Raw genomic sequence first — 15194 nt, 5'->3', positions numbered from 1 at the left:
TTGCAATAAGCCAATGAGTCGTACAGCATTGTAATGAGACATAGAACATTGTGACAAGGCAAAGAACATTCTAATGAGACATAGAACACTGTAACAAGGCAAAGGACATTCTAATGAGACATAGAACATTCTAATGAGAAAAGGAGCTTTCTTAAGATACAGTGGACATTCTAATGAGGCAAAGAGCATTCTAATGAAACAGGGGGGATTCTAATGAGACCCGGAACATTCTAATAACGCTAAGCATTTTAATGAGACAGGGGGCATTGTAATATGGCATAGAACATTTGGTTGATACATAGAGCATTCTAATTCTAAGACACATTAGCCCACATTTTTTTAAAGTGTTTGCGCCAGTTTCCTGTCTGACTTTGCACTGAAAAGAACATGCAGACTGCTTCTTCATGTATTTATAAAGTGCCTGCGCCATTTTTGTGTCCTGAAGGGAAGTGTTAGTGCTTAGTCGAAGTTTGCACCACATTTATTACTACAGTGCACTATAATCTGTCTGTAGCACAATTCTGCAGCATGAACTAAGTGCACAAAAAAACATGGTGCCAGATTCATGAAGAATGTGTGACAGTTTTGGTTAATCTCCCGCCCCCTGCACCCTCCACAGGCAAACTGCACCTAGTACAGACTGCACTAGTTTTGATAAATCTGGCCCATTGCCTGGCGATAGAGAGCATTCATATGATTTATTTGTTATAATATGCTATTATGACTAATCTACAATTCAGAAACCTTTAAATTAGAACAGTTCTCAGCTTTTAATAGTGCCATTTTGTTGTGAAAATATGATAATAATAATAATAATAATAATAATAATAATAATAATAATAATAAAAGTTCTTTATTTATATAGCGCCTACAGATTATGCAGTGCAGTTTGCCAAATCAGTCCCTGTCCCCAATGGGGCTCACAATCTAATCAACCTACCAGTTGATTACAGGTTCTTTTTTGGCTGAACCCCACCCCCACCTCCCACCTCCCCTTCCCAGGGAGAACTGTAGGAGAAGTTTTAGGTAGTGTTGTTTTGTTTACAGCGCACCCACAGGGCAAAAAAGGCATTACATAATGGGGGACATTAATCATAGCAGGGCTCAGGTTCGCCTATTTTTGCACCTGTTTGTTCTTTTTTTTTGCTTGTGATTTATAATGGATCTAGTTCTGCCTTAGCCAATGAGTTGATGAATTGTCGCATGTCCGATTCATTTGCACCAAATTTGTCTCAAATTGTTACCCTACAAGGCAGATCTCATTTGTGACTAATAATGGAACGAGATTGAGAAAAAGGTGACAGAACGTTCAGGGCTTCATCTCTGCACATAAAGTCTCAGCTTGTACAATGTCCGGACCACATTGTGATGTAACTGCAGGGACTAAAAGTTACAGAGATGGAAAAAAAAAAAAAATTCTTGCTCCAATGAGTCTTTGCCTTTTTTATTATAATGTACATGAAATTGAATCTGATAATATTTTCCGATCTGCACATTAAGACTGACAATAATCTCGCTCACAGAGATGATCCCATAGAAAATGATGACGGCTTATATATCAGTTAATTATAAAAAAAAAACGTACATACTCCCCCTCCGGCTGCCCGATGCTTTGCGTGGCGCTCCCTATGTTTGGCACGGTTTCAGGTAGCTTCTCTTCTCTCTGTTGTAACAGTTGGCAGATACCTGTCCATGCGATCTGCCGGCCGGCGCACACTATGATGCGGCGTTGTGTTTGGACGCGTATCTTCCGGCTGTTACAACACAGAGAAGAGAGAAGACCAGCCGTGGGGAACGGAGCATCAGGGAGTGGCAAAGATCATCGGAACTGCACAAAGGTGAGTATGGAAGTTTGCTTTTTTAATGTGCTTGGCAAATGGGGCTGGCTGTATACTGAACGGGGCTGGCTGTATACTGAACGGGGCTGGCTGTATACTGAACGGGGTTGACAGGATACTAAAGGGGGCTAGCCGGCTGTATAATTAAGGGGGCTGGCAGGCTTTATACTTAAGGGGGCTGGCTGTATACCTAAGGGGGCTGGCTGTCTGTATACCAAGGAGGCTGGCTGTACACTAAAGGGGCTAGCTGACTATAAAATACAGGGGCTGCCTGGCTGGCTACATACTACCAGGGGCTTGCTGACTATATACTGGGAGAGTGAGACCAATGCATTTCCCAACCTTGACTTATAGTCAAGTCAATAGGTTTTCCCAGTTTATGGTGGTTAAATTAGGGGCCTCGGCTTATACTTTTTTTTTCTTGTTGCATTCAGGTAATTTTTCATTTGGGAAGCAGAGACCTTTGTTTCGAGTAATGAAAAGCGAAGTTTTTTAAAGTGCTCCTGCTCATGGTGAGTTTTTGCGACTTTTTCGCAACTTTTTTGGTGCCACATAGTGATAGATCCCGTGCAAAAATCTTTATAACAGCAGCTCGATATGGCGCAGGGACTCAAAACCACTAAGTGTCGGATTTTTTGCTTGCACCCAAAAAAGTTGCAAATTTGAGACAAATTTACTATCTGCACCAAAAAAAATTGTGCAAATATACGGCAAAAACAGTCTAAAAAACTATGATCATTGTCCCACAATGTCTATTAACCCCTTCCTGACATTTGACATAATAGTACTGCATCGCGGGTTCCCGCAAAATGCAGTACTATTACGTCATGCTTCTGGCACCGGCTCCTGAACGGAGTCGGCGCCAGAAGCTGCGGGTGTCAGCTATATATTATAGCCGACACCTGCCTCTAACACCCGCGATCGTGCAAGGGGCATTTGAGAAGAATCAGACCCCCCGTGGCGCTTACCGGGGGGTCCGTGGCTCTGATCGCAGCCCTGGGACTGCGAGTGCCCGGGGCTGCGCGATCCAGCTCCGTGTGTCCCGGGTCCTGCCTTCTGGCAGGACCCGGCTGTAACACACTCAGCATGCGCAGTATAATGTGAAGAAGAGCTTGAACAAGCGATCAGTGGATCGCTTGTTCAAGCTAACCTGTAAAAGTTAATAAAAAAAAGTTAAAAACAGTAAATAAAATCATTTTTTAATAAAAAATAATTAATTAAATAAAGTTTAAGTCCCCTAAACACAAATATTCCCTAAACACATGCAATAAAGTTAAAAAAACACAAAATCGCCAAAAAAACACACATGTTTGGTATCGCCGCGTCCGTAACAATCCGTACACTAACTCAGAAACATTATTGGGCCCGCTCGGTGAAGGCCGTAAAAACAAAACACAAAAAAGACGCCAAAAATGTACATTTATCATAAAATCTATACACAAAAATGTTCTAAAAAGTGATCAAAAAAAGTTATGTGCGCCAAAATGGTACCATTGAAAAGAACAACTCAACACATAAAAAATAAGCCCTAAACTAGCTCTGTCAACCAAAAAATGTTAAAGTTACGTCTCCGAAAAGATGGCGATGCAAAAACAAATGAGATTTCCTCTATATTAGTTTTTATCCAGTAAAATTGTAAAAATAAATGAAAAACTATATAAATGAGGTATCACCGTAATTGTAGTGACCTATAGAATAAAGATAATATAGTATATTTAGTGAAAGGTGTACGACCCCCAAAAAATACCAAAAGAAAGTAAACCAAAATTGACAATTTTCTTTTCACCCATGCATTCAAGAGTTAATAAAATCTCATCAATAAGCTAATGACCCACTAAAATGAAGTATTTGTAAAGTGCATCTCATGTTGCAAAAAGTAAGCCCTTATATGTCCAAATTGCCAAAAAAATAAAGATTGTATAGCCAATAAAAAGTGACAATGCATAATCTGCTCTGAATGGCGCAGCTTCCCTTCGATGCCCTGGCGTGTGCCCATACAGCGGGTTACCACCACATATGAGGTATTATTATATGCGGGAGGGATTGGGTATCAAATTTTGTGGAGCATTTTGGTATTTTATCCACTGAGAATTTGTACATTTTTTGAAGAACACATTCATTTGTTCAATGTTACTTTCAAAATTGCACCCGATATTGTTTTAACCTCTGTAAAATAATTAAAGGGTTAACAAACTTCATAGAAGTTGTTTCACGTACGTTGAGGGGTGTAGTTTCTATAATGGGGTAATTTATGGGGTTTTACTTTTATTTAGGTCTCTCAAAGTGACTTGAAACCTGAGCAGGTCCCTCAATAGCAGGATTTTGAAAATGTGAAAAATCGCACCTAACGTTCAAAGCCCCAGAACATCCTACAAAAATAAGAGTATGCATAAAAAACCATGTCCACATAAAGAAGACATTCGGTGAATGTTAGTTATTAAGTATTTTTTGCGGTTATGACTATGTATGGAAAAAGTAGAACATTTTGAAGTTAGAAAATCACAAATTTTTCCAAATTTTCACCAAATATCTGATTTTCTCATAAATAAATGCAAAACATACCACCAAAATTTTTCAACTAACATGAAGTACAAAGTGTCACGAGAAAACAATTTTAAAATCACTTGGTTATGTTAAAGCGTTCCGAAGTTATAACCACTTGTAGTGACAGTGGCAGATTTGAAGAAAATGGGCCGTGTCAGGAAGGTGAAAAGTGGCTTCGGTGTTAAGGGGTTAAAGTTAAATAGAGCTTCAAGTATCAACTCCACTGACTATTGCCATTGGATGAAAATAGTCCTCTAACCACCCTTCCTTCCCGACACAGCGCCTTTCACAGCCATCCATGACTATTTGGTGTGGTGGGGGGAAATAATGGCAAATCCAATTCTAATTGCAAGCCTTTCGGAGGGCCCATGGTCAAACCACTTATCTAATTTTATACAGAGAAGGATCTTTATCCATGAAATCCTCGTACATCTGTTCCTATTCTCAATACTCATGTACACAAGAGCCATTTGAAGACCTTTGAAGGTCCTCCAAAGGTTCTAAAACTTTTAAGCAGACAGAAAGGACACACACAGTCCCACAGTCCCAGTTAAGGTATATATTGGGGAACAAGATTCGTTAAAAAGCCCAAATATCTGGGCTTGTGTTACTACTAGAAATGACTTATAATTAATGCCACAGGCTGGACCAGAGGACTTGATATAAGTTATTACAGGGAAGGATTCTTTACAGTAAGAGCAGATCCCCTCATCCATGGATTCTGGTACAGCTAGGGTTTTCTCTGTAACCCCCCACTAAAGCAATCTCTCTCTATAGTGTCTGATGGGTGGAGCAAGACTGCTCCAACCAAGGACCACCCATTTGACACTAGATTTGACCCTTATTAGCATAGTTCCATGGTACTTTCAGTACCCATTATACCCAGTCTATCCCTAATGTCAGATGGGTGGTCCTGGGAAAGAGCAGATATCCTGACTCCACCTACTTGACAGCATTTATTGAAAAATAACTATATTGATTACTGAAGAACGGTGATAGCTAGAGAAAAAATTCCAACTGTGCCAAAACCGGGCTGTGATATCCCTCAATCCAAGAATGATAGTTCCTGCCCTGACAAGGGCATTCCCACAGGGAAGGCTACTAAGGCAATAGGTAACAACTTACAAGGGATATCCGGCCAGGAGTAAGATAGCAACACTGCACCTAGATAGCCCTAAGGCTGTGCTGTCCCTCAAACCCAGAATAATAGCTCCTGCCCTGACAAGGGCAGTCCCACAGAGTCCCTACCTATGTCTAGGAGACCCTAGAAAGCCCTGTTAAAGGCCAGATAGTAAATAGTATCCCAATGGGATTTTAATAGGGCTTTCTAGCGTCTCCTAGACATAGGTAGGGACTCTGTGGGACTGCCCTTGTCAGGGCAGGAGCTATTATTCTGGGTTTGAGGGACAGCACAGCCATAACTCTAGGTGATAGGGTATCTAGGTGCAGTGTTGCTATCTTACTCCTGGCCAAATATCCCTTGTAAGTTGTTACCTATTGCCTTAGTAGCCTTCCCTTATTTGTGTGTCTCCAGCCCTGAGAAGACCGGTAAGATTGACCTGTTTATTATCTGCACAGTGTGTGTGGTGGACTTATTGTCCAACTTTTGGGACTTTATGTATGTTGCTATGGTTATTTTAATTATGATATTTTTTAAATTTTATATGGATTGAATAAAAGTTATATTTTCTATGCCTTTTACCTAATGTATTGTGGTTGGTAAACCTATTGTCTGGATTGACACATAACGTCTAATTTTTGGCTACGTCCAAATTTTCCTTGTTTTGCAAGGAGGGTAGACTTTCATCTCATATCTCATATATCATAGCCATAAATTCAAAAACAGCCGTAAGGACCAGAACAGACAGAGACCTACCCACCGAGGACCTACCCTGGTGATAGGTCATTGGTATCAAAAACATAAGACACAGAAAACCACTTTAACTCATTTATAACTATAGTAAATACAGTTTACCTAATTAGGTATCAGAAAAGTTTGAATCAGTATTTCAGGGTCCCCCAGCAAAGTAATATCGGGGGCCGCATAATGCATGAATCTCCTCCAAATAGCAGAGCAAGAAGTCTATTGCTCCCAGCTCTGCTAAAGCTTTAAACTGTATTGTGGAGTCTTCATTAAGTTACTGCTCCCTCCCCCCCCCCCCCCCCCAAAAAAAATGGGGGGGGGGGGCAAGGAATTTCAAATTTAGTTTTATGGGTAAATCCGCCCTTAGTTCTATTCAATCTAATCCTGACTATGAACTTGATGGTTATCATCTTAATTTACATGTTTAACTTTCATCCACCAGGATGAAGGACTGCATGCAAATGAGCCTGAGGGGCTCCAGGCTCCATTAACACCTATGGAAACCTGGAGCGCCTCAGTCTCATTTGCATACAGTACTTCATCCTTAAGTGGTTAGCAATACAGCCTTGCAGCGCTGGAGTCGTGGGTTCGAATCCCACCCAAGTCAACATCTGCAAAGAGTTTGTATGTTCTCTCCGGGTCCTCCGGTTTCCTCCCACACTCCAAAGCAGACTGGTAGGTTGAATAGATTGTGAACCCCATGGGGACAGGGACCAATTTGACAAGCTTTGTGCAGCGCTGTGTAATCTGTGTGCGCTATATAAATAAAGAATTATTATTAGATGCCCTTTAATTATATTTATTATTTTTTTAATTTATTAATTTTCTTAACAACACATTAACAATACAAACAAAAAAAAAACCCCAATAAATTGTGTACATTTACACACATAAAAATGTCTAGCCCCAATTTTCCTTACAATAGTTCCAAGTTTTTTTTAGTATCCTTTACTCCCAAAATATAACAGACATAAAAAGAAAGATTTTTTTTTCCTAAAAAAGGGAAAAAAAACAAAAACAATGATATTTGATAATCTGACATAATCATCCAATCCAGATGAAAGGGATATTTTTGATGTTTTTATGATTTCCCGGCTGCATTCCCCGGATAGTCCAGCAGAGGGCTTCTTCGGAGAAATCCTATCAGGTTTGTGATTAGATGACAGACTGGAGGGAGCAGATTCTTCCAGTTTTTCAATGTGAAACATGGCAGCGCAGAAGCCCCTGGAGCTCGGCACTCAGTAATCAGTATTTTGCATCCGCGCAGAAGCCTAAACTGCTTGTGTTTGGAAATGATATATTAAATGGATGTAATGTCGGATAACTGCGGAATAAAATACATTATTCTAGCGGAGAGCTCGGCGGGAAGGGCCTCCGGATAATGTGCGCGGATAGTGATGTGACGGTGACAGCCGCCATCTGATGGAGTGACGACCCTCCACTACACTAAAACTAGGGAATTACATCAATATGGAGGCTTCAAGGGGCACTAGAAAGGTTCTTCTCTTGGATAATCCCCATCAGGGCCCAGACCCAGGAGGACCCCAGAGGTCCTGATAACAATGGCTGCAGACGGATTGTGGTGGACAATGGGTTCATGGTAGGAGATGGGTTGGGGATGATTGTCTGCGCTAGGCTGAAAGTTCTCCTATTCTCAAACTATTTTCATATTCCTTACCCAGAATCCTCAGCAGCGCATGCGTGGCCTTTGAGACTTGAGCCAGGAATTGCGATACAGGGTGGGGACGGGGAGGGTCTTGGCCCCTACAAGTCTGGAATCACTCCCTATATATCAATCTGTAATCAAGCTTCTTGGGGAAAGGAGGATGTGTCACTTATGCTGCTTTCAGGTGGTTCCAGGACCTTTGGATGACTTTCAAAGGTCCTGTAATGGCTTTTGTGTACATGTGTATATGGAGTAGGAACAGATGTACAAGGATTTCATGGGTGAAGGTATAAAATTTGGTATTTGGGTTGGGTGATAGATAGAAAGATAGATATGAGATAGATAGATAGATAGATAGATAGATAGATAGATAGATAGATAGATAGATATGAGATAGATAGATAGATAGATAGATAGGAAGGAAGGAAGGAAGGAAGGAAGGAAGGAAGGAGATAGATAGATAGATAGATAGATAGATAGATATGAGATAGATAGATAGATAGATAGATAGATATGAGATAGATAGATAGATAGATAGGCTTGAGAAAGGCTACAGATATTAGAGCTGAAACGTAGAACTTTTGGAATTAAAGAATTCCTTTTTCACTGAACTTGGAGTGCCACCATTTTTTGATCTTTAGATAGATATGAGATAGATAGATAGATAGATAGATAGATAGATAGTAGATAGATAGATAGATAGATAGATAGTAGATAGATAGATAGATAGATAGATATGAGATAGATAGAGAGATATGAGATAGATAGATATATATGAGATAGATATGAGATAGATAGATAGATAGATATGAGATAGACGGATGGATAGATAGATAGATATGAGATAGATAGATAGATAGATATGAGATAGATAGATAGATAGATAGATAGATAGATATGAGATATATAGATATGAGATAGATAGATATATATGAGATAGATATGAGATAGATAGATAGATAGATAGATAGATAGATAGATAGATGTGAGATAGACGGATGGATAGATAGATAGATATGAGAGATAGATAGATAGATAGATAGATATGAGATAGATAATTTTATGAGATAGATAGATAGATAGATAGATATGAGATAGACGGATGGATAGATAGATAGATATGAGAGATAGATAGATAGATAGATAGATAGATAGATATGAGATAGATAATTTTATGAGATAGATAGATAGATAGATAGATAGATAGATATGAGATAGACGGATGGATAGATAGATAAATGCACTGAATATGGAATAAAGACCACCACTTTTTCATTTTTAGAGTGTTGCTTGCTCTGTTTAGATACAGATAGATATGAATATTCCACCTGTCTGAGCTGAAACACTCTGTGCTACTGTTACACTCCCCCTCATTAAGGAATCAGCACAGGCTTGTGCCCTAAATATCTAAACTCCAGAGATGAATCCGTCTCTTGTTCTATATCTGTGACCTTTCTTGTTTCCTATAGAATAGAGCTGAATCGTTTCCTCCAGTTTTCGGTGCGTCTCATGTGCGGCTGAGCCTCCAGCCTATGCAGCATGTATGTGGAGTATCCAGCAGATAGTAAGGAGAGCAGGGAGGAGGATGGAACAACCTGTGGGTGTATTCCAGTAAGACAAGGCGAGCCAAGGGCTGAGCGAGGGATGAAGAAGAAGCCCAGGCTCCCCCCGCCAGCCTCCAGTGGTAGTGCCTGGCTCTCAGTGCAATGTGTGATTGTCAGTGCTGAGCATTCGCAGGATTGGTCCCTTCTCCTCATTCATGTGTGTGCGCCTCTACTTCATATACATGTTACCATTTGTATCGGGAAGAGGGAGAATATTCCAAAGATACAAATCCTTCTGCTCCACCCGGGGGATAGCGGAGCGTGCCGGGCTGCTGTGCCGCTGCTGAGCAGCATCTTACGGAAAAGCAGGACATCGTCTTTGCAGAGAAGGTTGTATTCTTGTCCGGTTGTGGATTCCAGAGCGGTGTACCGGAGCCCCCCGGAGAATCCTGCAGAATGGTAAGCCCATCGCGTCCTTCCTCTTTTTCTCGTCTCTCTCTCTCTCTCGATCACGGCTCCGGCTGTGACTGCATCGTCGTAACCGAGACTTACGAGAGGCTTGGACTCACATTACATATCGTTCTGCAAGACGTACGTGTAGACGGTGCCAAGCCGGGCATTTTGTGGATTGGGGATTTCACATGCTCCGGAGGCTTTCCAGTGGAAGGGTCATTTTTCAATGTCCCGTGGAGTGACACGATTTATAGGTTGCATCTCCTGTCTCATGGCGCATCAGACCCCCCCTACTCTTATGGGCTGTACCTAAATGGGGGGCACAGATAGACCCAGGTGTAAAAAAATTTAGGATGTTACAACTGCTTCGGAAAGGCAGAGGAGACCTAGTTATAGAGATGTGATCCGCAGATAGGTTTACGTTACCTATGGACGGGCTGGAGTTGGGGGGGGGGGATTTTTAACCAGCGCATTGCCAGGAGGTTCTGGAATCGTTACAGGCCCGGTTCTGTCAAAAATAATTAGAGGTGACCCTTTCAAAGTGAGGGCCCCGGTGGTTGAGGGGTTAATTTGTAGTCATTATAATGGCTGTGTATGTCAGGTGACCTTATATAGAGACCAGTCCTCACACATCTTTCCCAGTCCCAGACCCTCACTCTCCCATACAGATTCCAGATTGGATGTGTTTTTTTTATGTTTTTATTTTGATATGATTTATAAGAATTAATAATATTTTGGGCAATTTTTTTTCAAATTATTTTTATATCATTTATTATATTTAATTGACAATTTTTTAATATTTATTTTAGATTATTTTTTATACAGTTTATTATATTTATTTGACATTTTTAAAGATTTTTTTAGACTTTTTTTAAGCATTTTGCATGACTTTTTAATGTTACGTTATATTTTTATTTGCCTTCCTATAATGTTCATTCTACTTATATCCTGTTTATGTAATGTTTGATTTATATATTCTATCACAGTTGAGCTTTTTCACATTTATTACATTATAATATTGATTTCATTTTTTTTTCTATATTTATGCCCTTCCCTTTATATAAAAAAACACTGATTATTTTAATATCATTATTACATTTATATGATTTTTAGATTTTGGGCATATTTTACGCCTTTCCTATTATTATTCTATTATTACTCTCACATTTTATTTGTATTTTATTTGTATTTTTTATTTTTCTACTTTATTTCTTCACCTCCACCTATAGCATATGAGGGGCTCTTGCTTATGTATTTTTTTAACCCCTTCATCACCTCTCCCCAGTAATTTTTATTTTTTTTTTTAAATCTCATTTTTTACATCACAGCCTGCAGTAAAGTGATACCTTCATCCGTAACGCTGTGTTTTATAAGGTGTTGGTGCTTGACATAGGGACCTGGGATGTGACAGGCGATGCGAGCCCCATCCCTCATAAACAGAGCATTGTAAAGCCTCATTGGTTTGCACTGGAGTTTTGCTAATTCTGGGATTTGCTGAATTTTCTCCTCTATCTCTCTCTCTCTCTCTAGTCTATTTACATATCTCATTTTCGCAAACCCAAGGAACCTCCAGCTGCTGGGAGGAATAGCGGCTGGAGATGATGATTCCTTCCATGGCGGGGGGTGGTGGGGGGGGTGCTGTGCGATGTTTACTAAACTATTAGCTATTCGCATTATAGAACCTTCTATAGATAGAACCACAGAAAATAGTCCTGGTGCTTTCATGGATAACCTTGACTACTACACCGTATAGTGGAGTGTCATCATATCAGGTTGTAGGCACATCAGTTATTAAAGGGGTCCTCCAGCTTTAACATGTGTTTATTTAAACCTAAAAGAGGTCCCACCCATGTCATATAAAGGAGAATTCTAGAACTCCGTGTCTACTTTGTGATAGTTTTACACAGATTTGTATAATAATGAAAGTTCTAAAACGAATCTGATTGGTTGGATGTTCTGTAGATCAATGTAGATTGAGGAGGATCTTAAAGGGAAACTTACACTTAATATCTGTATTCTCCAGTGGCGTAACCAGAAGCTGATGGGCCCCAGTGCAAAGTCTGTGCCAGCCCCCCCCCCCCCCCCCCCGACTATAATGTAGGGTTTATAGTAATAGTCTTCTCATATGGGAAAGTGACATCATAAGGGCCCCCTAAACCTCTTGTGTGACCGCAACCTCTGCATCTCCTCAAGTTACGCCCCTGGTATTCTCCGACCCTCTTTGCCTCTTTATTTCATTGTATTGATGGGCGTGGGAATGAAGAGTGTTTCTGACTATGTGTTTCTATGATGACAATCCAGAAATGTTCTACTTTAACTTTTATATCTCCAATGTTGGATGTTTGCAAGTTCGACTTTGATAAGTTGGAAATATTTCAAGAAAAATCTGATTACTAAAGCAGGCCTATGTGGAAAGAGCGCCGCCATACTATAGTACCACTTTACTGTGATCAATATCAGTGATATCCTGACATGATGGTGACATTCGGAGACAGAACTGTTGCTATACAGTACATATACGGCCTATCAACCTACAAAAATCTAATTAATAGTGAAGGCAGACATAAACATAAACTTGGTAGAAAAAGATGTAAAAATGTACAGGCAGTCCCCGCACAAGATAGGTTCCATAGGTTTGTTCTTAAGTTGAATTTGTATGTAAGTCGAAACTGTATATTTTATAATTGAAGTTCTAGGCAAATTTTTTTTTTTTTTGCTCCAGTGACAATTGGAGTTTCAAAGTTTTTGGCTGTAATTGGACCAAGGTTTATCAATAAAGCCTCATTACAGACACCTTACAGCTGATCATTGCAGTCTGGGACTATAGTAACATCCAGAGACTTCACCAGAGGTCACAGGGGGCAGAGAGACCCGTCTGTAACTAGGGGTCATCTGTAAGTCAGGTGTCCTTAAGTAGGGGACTGCCTGTATTACCTTCTTTCTCAGTCAACTTTGTGCTTATTGTGCCTAGTGATAAACATTTGAATCATTTAAGCCCTACTGTTTGCTCTCTCTCTCTATATATATCGGTATATACTGTCTAGCAACACAAAAATCTGGTTAATAAAGCAGACTTTATTGCAAACTGTAAACGGAGAATAGTATTACAATAGTGCCGAAGAAAATACATACCTTTTCATTGGTCAATGTAGTGGGGGTTGTTTGAGCCAGACTGGTAGTTATGGCTATACAGCCTAACAACGAATAAGATCTACTTATGGAGGTAGACAATGGGATGGAGAGAGTGCTGTCAAATAGTTGTGGTTTCGCTGGTCAATATACTGTAGTGATAACTCAGCTTGGTGATGAATATCCGAGTCATTTAAGACAGCCTCATTGCTATGGATATGCCGCTCAAACAACCAGAAAAATCTGATTAATAAAGCCGGTGATAGCACTGCCAAACTTTATATCCCCTTTCCATTGGGTAACATGGGGGTCATGGAACTAGGTGGTAAACAAATGAATCATTTGAGATGGATTGGTTTCTGTGGACATACTACTTCAACAACGCCTTAATATAAACAATGACCAGGTATAGTCTCATTCAGGCCCTGGTCTCTGAGGGACCCCCCTAACACACAAGGGCACATGACTGGGACACTATTGCGTAGGCTTCTTCTCCCTTCCACAAATATAAAGTCATGGTAAGTTTTACACCAAGTCCAGGCACATGGAAGGACTTGTAGGCCACTCTGCAATATAGGCAAGGTTACACATGTCCCATGGTTCATGGGGACCATTAGAGATTTTGTACTGTAGAATTCAATGACAAACTTAAAGAGGACCTGTCAGATCAATAAAACACTTTAGCTGCTCATACTAAAGCAAGCAGCTCTCAACCCAACTTGGCTTCCAGTTATAGCATTGTTAAATCTGTAGCTTATCAAAACATACCAAAAAGCTGGGAAACACTCCAGTACATAGTGGTCCGGATGTCGAACCTAGCTCACAGCGGTCCGGCATATTCATGAGAGGGCGGTCTGAAGAGTCTCCACTGGCATATGGTATTAGAGTGGCACCCATGGAGACAAGCTGATAAGAGGGAAGCGCCTCGGACAGCACCCTCATGGACCACTGTAGGTCTGACGATCGGACTGCTTCGTACTGGAGTGTTTCCAAGCTTTTCGGTATGTTCCAATAAAGCTACAGATTTAACAATACGATAATGTTGGTAGGGCTAGAGAGCTGCTTACTTTAGTATGAGAAACTAAAGTGTTTCATTGACCTGACAGGTCCTCTTTAACTCTGATAGATCTCTGGATATAATTTTACCCAGAGTATCACAGTCAGATATGTTATAGGCAAATACTGAAAAACAAATGTAACCGACGCATTAGACCAATACAGTCAGTCCTGGTCTATGAGATGACCAGAGCCATCATGAAGCTAATTACAATTGAGGCATTACCCCTAGACTAGAAGGATGGCAAGTTGGTAAAGTTCCTCCACTATCCCCATCCATCTATCTATCTATCTATCTATCTATTTAACTAAACATGCTTTAATATGGCATGGAGAAGGGGTGACGGATAGGGGACATGTGGTGTGGAGCTTATAGGTTTCCATGGTATCACATGTCTATCAGCCTATGGCAGACAGTGCCATATTGTGCGGCTATGACCATTGTGGTCTCCTGTTCCCCCAGCAGGATGGATCTTCTCTCCCTCCTCCATGGAGTTGAAGTCCAGGCGGAGATCTGAGAGTCTACTGAAGTGAGTGTCCTTTATTGCTGAGTATTTGGAGCAGTGGAGCTCATCCTCGGTGGCCTCCTGGTTCTGGCACTGTTGGCACAGTCTGCTCTCCAGGGGCACGTATGTCTTTCTGGGCCACTCCATGGCCAAGTTACGGGTGCTCAGGCAGTCTCTGGAGTCCGGGAACTTCTTCAAGTACGGGCCTGTCTGTAGTCTCTCTGTAGCTTCTGGTAGATGCTCAGCTTTTGGGATGTCTCTATGGTGGTCCTCCAGACACTGATATATTACTATTTTATCATCGCCATGATTTTGGCTCTATTGATCTGTTTATCTATCTATCTATCTAGAGGTAGGAAACTCTATTCTAAATATAGGGAAAGATCTCTGTTCCTAATTTTGTCTTAGCTATGTATCTATTGATCCATCAAATTTCTCACACCACTATGTGTGTGCTCTCATGAATGTACTAATTTGTGTCCACAAGTTCACACCTTGACTTGTGGGAACGCCAATGTACAAAATGTTATTAATTGCCTGGTGTATAAATCCAATCCAAAGGTTTTCCTTATTTTTTTCATATTCTACTTCCTT

At 40.5% G+C, this 15194-nt stretch overlaps 1 protein-coding gene across 8 annotated transcripts in view; it reads left to right on the top strand.

The window, feature by feature from the left end:
* Positions 1–9576: 9576 nt before the first annotated feature.
* TENM4 (teneurin transmembrane protein 4) overlaps positions 9577–15194 on the top strand; it is a 907493-nt gene continuing 901875 nt past the window's right edge. For all 8 annotated transcript variants that reach the window (XM_072133988.1, XM_072133989.1, XM_072133990.1 and 5 more), the window contains exon 1: positions 9577–9915. The gene's annotated coding sequence lies outside the window, so the exon portion shown is untranslated. The remainder of the gene's footprint in view (positions 9916–15194) is intronic.

Source organism: Engystomops pustulosus, chromosome 2, assembly GCF_040894005.1.
Source record: "Engystomops pustulosus chromosome 2, aEngPut4.maternal, whole genome shotgun sequence".
In the NCBI taxonomy this organism is placed as follows: domain Eukaryota; kingdom Metazoa; phylum Chordata; class Amphibia; order Anura; family Leptodactylidae; genus Engystomops; species Engystomops pustulosus.
The sequence above is the reverse complement of the archived record's forward strand: the minus strand, read 5'-3'. Positions and strand labels throughout refer to the sequence as shown.